Source organism: Brienomyrus brachyistius, unplaced genomic scaffold (assembly GCF_023856365.1).
Source record: "Brienomyrus brachyistius isolate T26 unplaced genomic scaffold, BBRACH_0.4 scaffold27, whole genome shotgun sequence".
NCBI classification, from domain to species: domain Eukaryota; kingdom Metazoa; phylum Chordata; class Actinopteri; order Osteoglossiformes; family Mormyridae; genus Brienomyrus; species Brienomyrus brachyistius.
Window position 1 is genome coordinate 5,400,356 of NW_026042306.1, and position 11,526 is coordinate 5,411,881.

Here is an 11,526-nt window from a genome sequence, read left to right on the forward strand (position 1 = left end):
AGTGAATTTTAGCACATTAGCTGTGTAAAGTTACATGATGAATACTGCAGGGAGACGATGGCCGACAGTGCTCACAACAGAGGACAAGTGGACCTCAGCTTCTTGCAATATTTACTGAGAGATAAATAGAAAAATATATAAATAGAACTACACACAACACACTTCTAAACTACACACCTGTATGGTGACACATAGGTTAATCAATAAAAATAGTCCAGCTGTGGGTGACCTCTGGCGTTTAACATTTCTGATACAGAGCCAGAGTGAATATTTCATCACAAAAGCCACCAGCACAGGAACCACGGAGGGCAGTGCAGCAACCACAGCACAGGAATCACAGGGGCCTGAGCAGACTAGAAACAAGGGTAGATAACATGACTACAGAACATGACAACAAGACTAGATCAAGTAAGGCTAACTAAGAACAAAGGCACAAGTAAAAAAACAATGATCACAACATACAACATTTTTCCCATGTTGACCATCTACTTTGGAATTTAGGTTCCAACTTTGTCAAATAATACAGGTATATTACTTTATTAACTTGTACTTGCAGAGTGAACTGAACGTTACGTAATGCACATGTGTACCACAATAGCACCAGTCAACACTGGTCATTGTCCTACATTACTGCACACTAACCACCTTTGCAGCGAACACAGTGAATGTGAGATACCTAATGATCTTTTTCATTGAACTACAGCTTGAATGAGCTAAATAGAATCCCTACTCATTGCTTGAAATGGCTTCATAATAATTTTTTTTTTTTTTGTGACCAAATTTTTATTAGAGAGTTTTATAACAAAGAACAAAATGGAACAAAACAGAACATACTCCACCCCCACCCCACCCCCAATACACCCTGAGACAGCAGTTCAAATATAAAGAAACAAAAAACCAATAAAGGTCACCGGCACACTCAGCCACGGAGAGCACAGATAAAAATTGAGGATAAAAGAAATAACACACTTATACCACTGAAAAATGTTAGAATTAGGAAAGTAAAAATCAAAACAAAAAACAAGGAATATGGCCTCAGGACATGACCTGCAACCAATCTTTGACCAGCTGCACGTCATGGACCCAGCTCTGGATTGTAGAACCAGACGAGTTGTTAATCCGGGCTGCAGAGAGTTCCAGCAGAAGCAGATCAAGAAAGGTGGACTTCCAGACAGAAGGAATGGCACGATCAGGAGACTTCCAACGAGAGGCTAATAACAACTTGGCCGCTAAGGAGGCAGACATCAGAAGCCTCTGCTGGAAGCGAGAGAGAGAGAGAGAAGAGAAGTCCAGGAGAAGAAGGACCATGGGAGACAGGGGGATGGGAGAGGAAAGAACTGAAGAGAGAGATCTGGCCACGTAATCCCAAAGAGCAGCCACTGGAGGACAGTCCCAGAACATATGGAGAAAGGTACCAGGGACCTGGAGGGGACAAAGATGACACAAGGGGTCAGGCTCTAAGCCCATGAGATGGCGTTTCCTGGGAGTGGGGTATAATCTGTGAACAAACTTAAATTGTGTTTGCTGGTGATTGGGATTTTTAGAACAATTTTTAATATTATGAAAAATAACACTCCAAGATAAGACGGGGGTGGGAGAGAGCTCCCCCTGCCAGACAGCAATTATGGGGAGAGGTTTATGAGAGGATTTGCGGAGGAGGGAATAGAGACTGGACACGGGCTTAGAAACAGGAGAAAGGGACAGAGCAAATCTGCACAGCGGGTGAAACGGAAGAGGTGAGGAAAAGGAGATATTACAGGCCCTAAGCATGGACCTCAGCTGGAGGTAGAAAAAATATGAAGAAGAGGGAAGATTAAATGTGACCTTAAGAGACTGGAACAATTTGAGACCCGAGCTATCAAAAATATCACCCAGGGTGGAGATACCTGACTGAGACCACGGCGAGGAAGAGATGGGGCGGCCTCCAATGTTCAGGACAGGATTATGGAGCAACGGAACACTGGGGTGCCATTTTGGGAAGGGGCCCAACAATTTCTCAACCCTTCTCCATGTGCGAAGGGCCTGACAGATAATCGGACCGACTGAGGCAGAGATGGATTTGAATTTAACAGGGAGGAAAGGGAGCGAGGCTAGACGATGGGGGAGAACATATTCTGCTTCGATAGGAAGCCAGGCAGGGGGATGCTGGGGAGGACTGATCCAGCTCCAAACTGGCCTTAGAGTAAAAGCAAGGTGGTAAATTTCGAAGTCCGGTAGAGAGACGCCTCCATCCAACCGGTCACGGATTAGGGTAGAGTGTCTGACGGAGGGTCTCTTGCCATCCCAAAGAAAAGTAGAAATAGTAGACTTAACTGAGGCCCAGTACCCAGGTGGAGGGGAGAGGGGAAGCATGGAACTCATAAAATTAATTCTAGGGAGCACGTTCATCTTAATAACAGCCAGCCTAGCCCGAAATGAGAGGGGAAGAGAAGACCACGAGGAGATCGAGGCTTTAATGCCCTCGAGAGTGCGGCGGAAGCCAGCAGCTGTGAGCTCTGAAACTGATGGGTAAATGTCCAACCCCAGGTATCTGAAAGACCCTGCCTGAGGAATAGAAGGAGGAAGTGAAGAGGAGCGGCAGGCAGGATTCAACGGAAGGAGAGAGGATTTTGCCCAGTTAATCCTATAGCCAGACAGGGATTCGTATGACTGAAACAGGCTAAGGACATGAGGGAGATCCACAGGAGCATTGCCGAGGTAAAGAAGCAGATCATCAGCATATAAAGAAACTGTCTGAGGGACACCTTTCACTAGGATGGGGGAAATAACATCTGAGTGAGGGAGAGCGGCAGCCAGAGGCTCCAACGACAGATTAAAGAGTAGGGGGGAGAGGGGACAGCCCTGCCTGGCCCCCTGAAGAAGCCGAAAAGGAGGAGAAATGTTGGCATTAGTCAAAAGGACAGAAGAGGGGGAGGAGTAAAGGGTCTGGACTAGGTTGGTAAAATAAGAGCCAAAACCCATTCTATGCAGGACCCTCCACAAAAAAGACCAATTCATCCTATCGAAAGCCTTCTCTGCGTCTAAAGAGAGAAGGGTGGCAGGGAAGGGAAAGGAAGGAGCAGTGTGAAGTACATGGAGGAGGCGACGGATGTTGTCGGCCGCGTGACGGGATTTAATAAAACCAGTTTGGTCTGGGTGAATCAATTTGGAAATCACCGCCTGCAGTCGACGGGCAAGCACCTTGGCAAGCAGTTTGATGTCTGAATTCATAAGGGACAACGGGCGATAGCTGGAGCAATCTGTAGGGTCCTTACCTTGTTTGAGCAACAAAGTCATCAAGGACTGATTAAGAGAAGGATGGAGATGGGAGGCAGAAATGGCAGAATTCAGCATGTGGAAGAGCGGAATAGAGAGCTGCTTCCAGAAGGCAGAAAGGAGTTCCGGAGGGAGGCCATCGGGCCCTGGAGACTTCCCAGGGCTCATGGAGTCCAGAGCCTCTTTAAGTTCTGACACTGAAAGGGGAGCCTCGAGCATAGAGGCTTCTGGGCCTGAGAGACAAGGAAGTGGTACAGAGTCAAGAAACGAATCAGGGTCAGAGGGTGGAAAGACAGTGGGAGGGGAGAATAGATCTGAGTAAAATTGAAAAAAGCTACTGTTAATTTCCTGTGGGTCAGTGGTGAGAGCTCCGTCCTTGGTTCTAACAGAAGAAATTGAGGAGAAAGAGTCACATTGCCGGAGCCTGAGAGCCAACAACTTACTGGGCCTAGCACCTGAGACATAATATCGTGACCTAGTGCGATGAACCATAAACTCAGCGCGGTGTGACAGAAGGACATTTAGCTCCGCCCTGGTGTTTAAAATGAGGGTCTCATGATCCGGATCAACCACTACAGGACGAGCACTCTCTAAGTGAGCTAGCCGCCTTTCGAGATCACAGATCTTCCGGTGACGTTCGCGATCCAGGCCACTGGCAAAAGCAACTGTGGCATCGCGGAGAAAGCCCTTTATTGCCATCCAGCAGTAGACTGGGTCATCAGTTGAGCCTGTATTAATTGAAATAAATTCTTCAAGTCTAGGAGTCAGATAGGCTATATATTTAGAGTTTTGAAGCAAAGAAGTGTTGAGCCTCCATCTTGGGGCCCGAGGAGAAAGAGTAGGTACAGCTAAGTGGAGGAGAGCACACTTGTGGTCAGACAAAGAGGAAGAAATCAGAGAAGCATTAGAAACAGCAGAGGCAAGAGAGCGAGAAACAAAGATATAGTCTATGCGAGACTGGGATTTGAAGCGAGGTGAGAAGAAGGAAAATTCTCTGGCGGAGGGGTTAATTAGGCGGAATGAATCGACCAAATTCAAGTCTTCCACGAATTTACACAGGGAACGTGTGGAGGGAGGCACCCGGCTACCCACGAGAGAGGGAGATTTATCAAGGACAGGGTTGTGGACAGCGTTAGCATCAGTTCCAATAACAAGGTCAAATTCCTGAAATTTAAGAAGGTGGTCAGAAAGATCCCGAAAGAATGAGGCGCGTGGGGGAGTGGGAGCGTATGCGGCAACAAAGCAGACCTTCCTACCCCCCAGGTCAGAGAGGGCGTAACAGTACCTGCCGTCAGCATCCCCCCCAGAGTTAAGAATATGAATCTGAAGGGACCGCTTGACCAATATGGCTACTCCACATCTACGTGAGGAAGCTGATGAAGTGGAGATAACCCTGTAGAACCTGGAGGCCGCCCGCAGTGCATCTCGCTGGAGTAGGTGGGTCTCAATTAAAAAGGCAAGGTCGACGTGCTGCCTCTTCAAAAAATCAGTCACACTGGACCGTTTTTTGGGGGTATTCAGAGCCCTAACATTCCAGGAAGCTATATTTATATTGGCCATGATCAAAACAAAACAGACAGTAAGATGTAAACAAGGAAAAAAAAACAAGTTAACAAAATCTCAATATGCCAGACATGAACCAGAAGCTGAATGTGCCGGTCGATGAACCGTGACTTCAAGAAGTAAGTCTCAGGGAAAATCCCCTTCCCACCCCCCCAAGCAGACACAAAAATCCCCCAGACCCATGCTCCGGACAAGCAACGCAGCAGTAACATAGAAGACATTAAAAAACTAATCGGGACTGCGGCCAGGTCCAGAACAACCACCCTCCCGCCCCCTCCGACCGAAGTCAGAAACTGCGCGCACGTGGCGCCTGAAGCTAAGCCGCAAAACAGACTAACTCCGCGCACACGTCCCCCAGCCCATTCTGAGTAACAGAGACACAAATAAAACAGACCCCGTGCCACTGCTGCTGCCCCGTGTACAGAACAGGAAAAACGGCAAATGGGAGTAGTCAGGCAATAGCACTAAAGCAGACATCCAATTAATAAACTAATAGAAGCAGGCGAAAAGTGCAGAGTAAAACAAAAACAAAAACATCCCATAACAAAACAATATACAGGACCCACAGCGATCGCAGAAAAATTAAAATAAATGTAAAAATAAATGAATAATAATAATATATAAAAAAGAAAACGGCAAACCCAAAGGGGAGCGAAATAATTATACGGGAAGAGTCCCAAGAGACTGAAAATGATCCATGGCGGTATTCACGTCCTCCGGAGTAGCGGACATGACCTGCTGGCTTCCAAAAGACAGCTTCAGGCGCGCAGGGAAAATCAGGAAAGGAGAAAGACCCAACTCCTTCGCTCTCCGGATCGGCGCGTTCATCGCCTTCCTGGCTGCAGCCGTCTTGGCGCTAAAGTCTTGAAAGAAGAAAATTCTCCCACCTTCAAAACTGAGGTCCTGGACTTTGCGGGCTTCACGTACCACAGCCTGCCGGTCACGGAAGTCCATGAAGTGCATGAGGATGGGAGGCGGACGAGAAGAGGTATCGGACCGGCCATGCAGCCTGTGGGCATGGTCAATGGCTGGCTGGAAATTAGGGAGATGGGGGAAAATAGCTGGCCAGAGGCTGTTAAGAAAAGACCGCATATCGCCCCCTTCGCGCCCTAGTTTAATCCCAACTACTTTAAGATTAAGGCGACGGCTGCGGTCCTCAATCTCAGTGATTTTAACATCCAGGGAAAGTAGGCCCTTATTAAAATCAGCCAGCTCCCTGGAGTGTCGATCGGTCACAGACTTCACAGAGGCGACTTCTTTTTGTATAGATTTAAAGTCCGCCCTCAGCGAGTTCAGGTCAGCGCGGAGCTCCGAATGGTGTTGCTGGAGCGTGCCATTTAAGGAGTTCACCTGTTCGGAAACGAAGTTCTTCATTTCCTCAAGAAAAGGTGCCAGGAGAGGGGAAAGGGCCTCTTCAGAAGCGCCGCCATCAGAGCGGGGAACTTTCTTCTCCGGACTGGGAAGAACTGGGCGAGGTCTGCGCTGATTAGCAGCCATCAGGAAAAATAAAAGAATGAGCGCCGAATTCGTATAGAATTGCGAACGGGTAAGTGGCAAGGGGACTGACTAAAGGGCAAATAGGTGGATGGGACGCGCGGACGAGCAGAGTTAGGCAGCCATTAGCGACGAGCGTCACGTGACCTCTCAACACACATCACTTGTGAACCATCTTTCCTAGATATACATTTGTGGGGGTAACAATGAAGCTCAGACCACTTCCACTGCGGAGTGCTATGATCCACTCACGGGCGATTGGACCTTGATCGCTCCCATGCGCACTCGCCGACGTGGCCTTGGAGTAGCGGCATATCAGGGAAACATCTATGCGGTGAGTGATTCCTTTCTTGTACTCTGAAACAAAGGAGTCAAATCTCAAGATTTATCTGAGACTCATTTTTTGTCACTGCTGCTGTGTCACAGATTGTAATGCGCTTAAATCAAACAAAAGAATTCAGTGGATGAAATGACCTGCTGGGAAGGCCCATCTCAATACACATATGCTCCCTGCATATCTGGGTTTTAAACAAATACGCTTAGTAAAACTTAGTAAAGCTTAGATTTTTTATTATAGTTATATTCTGTAGTTCCAGACACAATTGCTCTGTTTGTTGTTTTTTTCAGTGTCTGAATACAAGTATTATTTTTAGTACTAATAAAAATAATAATAAAAGCAAAACATATGAACATAAGTATTTCACTGAATTGTACATGTTTTCTGTTGGCCAAATCCACTTTTTTCACTGCAGTTACGTTGACATGTATGTTGAACACAAATTAGTTATAAGCTTGTGTCCTATATAGACAATGGGAGGTTCTGTGCAGCCTGCTATTATAGGGCGATAATTCCTTAAGAGTTCCTGACTTCGAGAAAGCTGATATTTACTTATCCGTTTGGTACCCGAGTGATCACTTACCATTGGTGTCTCCCAGGTGGGCGGTACCAACGGGGCTCATCCAGTGCGGAGTATGGAGGTTTATGACCCTGCAATTAACCAGTGGCACGCTGCGTCTAGCATGAAACAACAAAGGAGCTATTTCGGCATCGCAGTGGTGGACGGCTTGCTGTTTGCAATGGGAGGCTCCGGTGGGTTCAAAGTCACTGCAAAGGTGGAATGCTACAATGCAGAGAAAGGCAGCTGGTTCCGTACGCAGGACATGATTACGCCCAAGAGGAACTTCAGCTGCTGCACAGTGCCCCCCTGCATCGTACAGTACGCTGCACCTCGCCCACCTGCCCCCATCTGCCTGCCTGGTGGGTAACCAGGTTACGCATCTGCCGGTGTGGCTAGCATCACTGGACTTAATCAACAGAAACAGTGGACACTAACAAGAATCAGAAACATTCACCAAAATAAGGAAAATGCCTCTTGAATAATGGACTGAGGGAACAGAACTTAGACCTTACAGTGGAGTCAGAGCATAGAGGTTAAGGCACTAGAACAGCTATCAAAATGCAATTATGGCAAGACAACTGCTTTCCTTTGTTATCGGATGCTGTAATGGTTTGCTCCTGTTGTGTAACATGCCACTTGTTTGCATGCATTTGTTAATTGCCTTGTTCTCTCCAACCATTTCTCTGTCTTAGAGCATCTGCCAAATGAATAATACACAGAGCACAACTATAGCAGAGCTCAGCTGGGACCTCCTGCATGCTTTTACAGCAAGCAATGAGTGTGCTCTTCTAGAACAGATTTAATATCTGGCTACGGTTGTTGGGGACACATGTGTTAGATATGTGAAATGCTTTATTCATACAAATAAAGCCCTTATATTTGTATTTTTATCACATGTGTTATCACATTAATTTTATGAGTAGTATCTTCATAGAATTTGTGCCGTGTGTGTGGTGTTCTCCATATTAATTCATATCTCAATTAAACATTATAACCAGGATGCAGCCAAAGCCCCAAAAATAAATTCTGAATATCAGTCATTTAACAAAAACAATACAGAACAATGTTTTTCAACCTGATCCACAGGAACCCCCAGTCCATCCACGTTTTTGCTCCTTGCCAGACAGCTGTTGCTGGGAGAGAGCAAAAACATGGACTGTCTGAGTGTCCACAAGAAACACTGATAAAACATAATATATATGCAGACCGAATGTCTATGGCACCCCCTAAAGGAGCATCATATGCGTAAAGAACTGCTTAAGGTTTCATGCCACAGCACCCTCCAGAGCATGAAAGCCAGCTTCTGCTTCTGGTTCCAGCACTTAGCCAATCTACTGACCCTTCATCACCGATTGCTGAGTTGGAAACATTCAGGTGGATCAGCTGACCTGCATGCTTGCATCCAATCAGAAGCAGCAAATTTCCCTCCATTTTCCCCTTCTTTTTCTCTTATCAGCTTACAGTTATATTTCCTGTTGCTCATCTCAGTTTGTCCTAGTCAATTAATATTCTCTCATTTGTTAAGTGCTACTATTTATTGTCTTTCTGTGAGTTAAACTGAAGGTTACTTTCCCCTATAGACCGTCTCTTCCTGCTATCAGGCAATCATAGGCCAGTGGGACAGGAGGGAGGGTTCTACCCTTTTTCACTCAGGGTGACTGGAATTTTCCAAACAAACGGGCAGTTTCAGAATCCCCCATTTGTTGCGGTCTCCAGAAAAGTGTTACATATGAACCATGTGGTACAGTCTGATTAGACGAAAGCATCCCATAGAGCTGTTTCTGATCTAAATGAACAAATTCTGAATTATGACTCTTGAGCTTTGTTGATTTTAGAGTTTTCTGCCATCTGGAGTAGAAAAAAACACACACATTTATCTCAGAATTCTGACTTATTAAGTCGAAATTCTGATTTTTTTTCCCTCACAATTCTTACTTTATTTCTCATTATTCTGAGTACTTCTCTAACAACCAGCAATTAGTCGGAGACATCACTTCTGCTCCAGCTTTAATGGTTCAGTGAGATTTGCATACAGCAGCAGACAGGAGCGAAGGCTACAATGGCTGTATCTGCTCTGTCCAGGCATTTTATTATTTCCAGTTGTGTGTGTGAATGGCAGCCTACATCGGAACTTGCAATTAATTATCCTGTAAATGTTAAGCTGGTTTGCAATGAAAATGGGCAATAGAACTTCTCTCTTGCCTAATAAGTTGTGGTACAAGCATATCTAACGTTAATGCTTCGTGCATTAGACCAGGGGCGCTGTAAAGGGGGGGTAAACGATGACGATTCTCGGGGCCCATGACTGAGAGGGGGCCCAGAGAAGCCCCCAATAAACTGTGTGGGGGGCCCTGTCAAGATTCCTTTCATGGGACCCAAAATCCTTAGCAGCGCCCCTGCATTAGACATATATAATATGATGTCTACCGTTAATGTAATAACTGCCAATAATGTGCTAATTTTCCCCCTTAATATAATAAAGGCTGATACAGTAATAACTTACCAATATCATACTAACATATTTGAATCAAAAACGTATCACATTATTACATTATAGGCTTTATTACACAAAAAAAATAAACCGGAAAATTGTTATTAGCAGTTATATTAACAGTAGTTTATAGTAGCTGCTATTAACAGCAGTGATTAGCTGCTACAGACCCTAACAATCACACAATTTCTTTTGACTGCTTATGATTTTTTGCACACTACTGTACACACACACACACACATATATGTACATATTCATATGGTTGATTGCCCACAAAACTCAACTGTGATTAATCAGCCAGTTCTCCAGACCAAAGAACAGTGAAAACCATTCTAACTTAACCTACAAGAAGCAATTCCAGAACACAAAGAAGAAGATGTGCTAGATGTCTTTATGGGGACTCTGCATTCATGTCTATGGGCAAAACCCTAATCCCAACTATGAAAACGTTATCCCCTACCCAGCCCCAACCCACAGTCGTTGCTGTTGTAGTTCTCTCCTACCATTTATATTGTCACAATGAACTATATCCTAAGATGTACAAGTAAAAAGTTTGTATATAGTATAGCATGAAAAATAATAAGAAGAAGAAAACTCAGCCAGAGTGGAATTGTTTTATATAAACACTCGTGCGCTCTTGCGTTGTGTACACCCAAAATGGCGATTCCACAATAAACTGCGGCTATATCGAGTGTGATGTTAGCTGCAAAAGACGCAAGCAGATCCCAACTTCACTTTGCTACACGTGCATTGTAAAAGCAGGGCCACAAACAAAACAACACCTACGTCTCTGTACTCGATTCAAACGGAAAATGTCGCCAAATCCATTCACCATTTCACTATGTGCTAGCTAGTCATGGCGCGAGCATTAGCTGCGGACGCGAACAGCTTCAGCTTATCTTCCCACAATTCAGCTCGACTGTTTAAACTTCAGCCAAAGACAACATTCTGTGTTAAGTGAGAATTCTAACGATAAATAATAATTACTTACATCGTTTAATGGGCGCCCTCGGAATATCTGTCCTGCCACTACTCCCATCCACTTCTAGCTTAACTCGTCCATCTGTGTGGGTGCGCAAGAACGATGGGTGCCGTGAAGCTGCAGGAAAACAAACTTAAAAACCTGCACGAAAATATATTAAACGTGGAGGAGTTAGTCGGCAGAAGTGAGGAATTACAAAAAATAAAATAAAAAACGATTTCTCAAGAAAAGATCATAAAACAGGAAAATGGTCAATAGCTCATGGAGTGATATTGCACACTGTACCTTGATTAACATAACTGCTCTATAATACATAATCGATTATATTCAATAGCGTTCAGGATTTGGGTGAAGTGTACACAGCACAATAATCATTGTGATAATTCCACACTTGCTGCAATTTGTTTTCATGACCGTATTGGGGATATATGCGGTCCGATAAATACGTCCGCCTTGTGCTAAATGTTGACCAAAACAGACGGACCGCCCAGCCCAATTTTCAAGGACTATTCTTGTTCCAAATAATTGCCACAACGGGCCGACCAGATTTAGCCCATAAAATAATGTCCTGTGGACATTTGTTGCTCAATGACTTATGTCTAAAGTGGAAACTAGGGAATAAGATGCGAACTTAAACCTCGTTCCTGACAGACATGTAAAGGACCTTTTTTGTTTTTCATTTTTAGAAACGTAGCGGAGGAGAAAAAATATGAAAACATTTATTTATTTATTTATTTTATTTCGGGAATTCGTGATTTGACTATTCTTACATAGTACAAAACTTAAATTCTAAGATAAGCACGGTATACATTTTCCAAAAGTGATGTTAAAAACATTTCACT

The 11,526-nt window shown here is 44.7% G+C and overlaps 2 protein-coding genes across 3 annotated transcripts in view; both read left to right on the forward strand.

Moving 5' to 3' along the window:
* The window catches only part of LOC125720979 (odorant receptor 131-2-like), a 73,654-nt gene that overhangs the window by 29,550 nt on the left and 32,578 nt on the right, over positions 1-11,526 (forward strand). The gene's annotated exons all lie outside the window — the stretch shown is intronic.
* Positions 1-11,526, forward strand: part of LOC125720976 (odorant receptor 131-2-like) — a 55,864-nt gene that overhangs the window by 16,727 nt on the left and 27,611 nt on the right. The window lies entirely within an intron of this gene.